Source organism: Chiloscyllium plagiosum, unplaced genomic scaffold (assembly GCF_004010195.1).
Source record: "Chiloscyllium plagiosum isolate BGI_BamShark_2017 unplaced genomic scaffold, ASM401019v2 scaf_13192, whole genome shotgun sequence".
Taxonomy (NCBI): domain Eukaryota; kingdom Metazoa; phylum Chordata; class Chondrichthyes; order Orectolobiformes; family Hemiscylliidae; genus Chiloscyllium; species Chiloscyllium plagiosum.
Genome location: NW_025214856.1, coordinates 13432 through 15767, shown reverse-complemented (window position 1 = coordinate 15767; position 2336 = coordinate 13432). Strand labels below are relative to the sequence as shown.

Sequence of the window (2336 nt, the reverse complement as noted above, 5' to 3'; positions counted from 1 at the left end):
GGACAGTGTCAGTTCCTGCACTCACCAACAGCAATATCCTTCTGTAAGACTCTGTGAATAACACACACACACACAACAAAGGCCAGAGATGTTGGGTAAATGTGGGATTGCTTGGTATCCTCCATGTTCATTGTTTCCTAGTCTGCAGGAGCAATGTCGAAATATGTCGTTGACAGTATAAAAAGGGCAGCTAAGAGTTGTTAGCAGTATAGTGTTGAATGTCGGAAAGTTATTGGTATTTTGGTGTGGAAAATGGATGGGTTCAGATGAAGTCCAATGTGGAGAACTGTGAGGTGATAGATTTCGGGCAGAAGAAGAGTCAATCGACAATTTGGCTCCAAATCAAAAAGGGGTTTAACAGGATCAGGGTGTACATGGACTTATGGAATCTATGTTGGCAGGACAGGCTGAGAGAACATCTCATAAAGAACGTTGTCTCCTGGTCCTTGTTCACAGTGACAGAAACTGTGAGAGCAATGACGTGATGTGTTTTTTATAATGCACCAGTTCAGGTTCAGCTGGAGCATTGTTTCCTGTTCTGGAAACCACACGATCGGAAGGATTGTGGAGAGTGTCGAGACAAGTTGAAACAGGTTTACAAGAAAGCTTTCGGGGATGTGCATGCTCAGTTCGCATCATCGCTTGGACGAGTGGAGCTGAGGAAGAGTCGGCTGAGGAATTGCAAAACTTGCGCCCACACCTCCCTGCTCACCTCCGTCCAAGGCCCGAAAGGTGCCTGCCACATCTGTCAAAGCTTCACCTGCACATCCACCAATGTCATTTATTGTATTTGTTGCTCCTGTTTCAGTCTCCTCTACATGGGGAAGACCGGACACCTTCTCACAGAGCACTTCAGACAACATCTCCGGGACACCCACACCAATCAAACCCACTGCTCCATGGCTGAAGCTTTCAATTCACCCTTCTACTCTGCCAAGGACATGCAGGTCCGGGGCCTCGTCCACCCACCCAACATCTGAAGGAAAAACGCCTCAGCTACCGTCTTGGGACACTTGAACCCTATGGCATCAATGTGGATTTCACCAGCTTCCTCACTTCACCTAAACACCCACTTTATACCAGTTCCAACCTCCCAGCTCAGCACCATCTTCATGACCTGTACCACCTGTCAATCTTCCTTCCCGCCTATCTGCTCCACACTTCTCTCCGACCTATCATCTTTTCCCCCACCTCGACACATTTATTGCAGTTTATCTACCTTCAACCTACCCCCACCCCATTCCATTTATCTCCTCACCCACGAGGCTCCCAGCGTAATCCCTGATAAAGGGCTTTTGCCCAAACAGTCGATTTTCCTGCTCCTTGGATGCTGTCTGACCTGCTGTGCTTTTCCAGCACCACTCTCATCATGATGATAACACCAGTATCACTTCTCGATGTTTTAGCTGAGATCATATCTGTTCTTGTCAGCTTTAATATCTGATCCATCCATGATTAGGGAGTAAATATTATTCTGAATTTTGCAGGAAGAAGTTGGATTAGGAGCTTGCTCAACCAACCAACAGCTTTATTAGTTCACTTTTATGTGTGTTAGCTTTATTTCTCGTCTACCGTGTCTGTGTGTAAGAAAGCGTACTGACAACCTTTTGGTCAAGTCAGACTCGCATTCGTGCAAAATCAATTTGTTTTCGGTTCCTATTCACCTGTCACTTTCTGTATGTTCAGCACTTACTCTCAATGTTATCACTTCATCCCTGGTGCACGCCGCCCCTTCCCACCAACTCCCAATTCCGAACATCAGAAGTAAAACAAAGTTGCCCACCAGATCCACCTAATGACAAATGGCATTTCAGAAAACAAAATGGAGACGATGAAACTATTGAAGTAATCAACAGTTTGGATTTTGATGATGACGATGATGACTCGGATTTATTGAATGAGAGATTTTGAGAACTCTGTGAAGCAGGAAAAGATCTGATGTTTTTAAAATACATAGAGTCACAGAGATGTGCAGTACAACTCGTCCATGCTGACAAAATTTTCGAACCACTTTTGTAGTCGTATTTGCCAGCACTTGGCCCGTATCAGTCAGGATTCAGTCAGGAGATCCTGGAACAGCGTGTCCACGGAATTTGACATTTTTGGGAAGACAGAAGTGAATGTATTTGCAGGAATGGTGGGCAGCAATCTCATCGAAAACATAAACTAATCCGAATCTACTCCCAATCATTAGACTTACTATTCTTTATGGTGTTCCTATCTGCCATTTCTTTTGACTAACTGCAAATCGATCTGTAACTTATTTCACCATTGCACACGCTGGTAATTTTGACAGCACAGGACAATATCTAACACTTTGATAGAGAGTTTATAAA

At 44.5% G+C, this 2336-nt stretch overlaps 1 pseudogene; it reads left to right on the top strand.

Annotated features, from left to right (window-relative positions):
- The first annotated feature begins 1386 nt into the window (after nt 1-1386).
- Nucleotides 1387-1565, top strand: LOC122548051 (annotated as a pseudogene).
- Nucleotides 1566-2336: the final 771 nt, after the last annotated feature.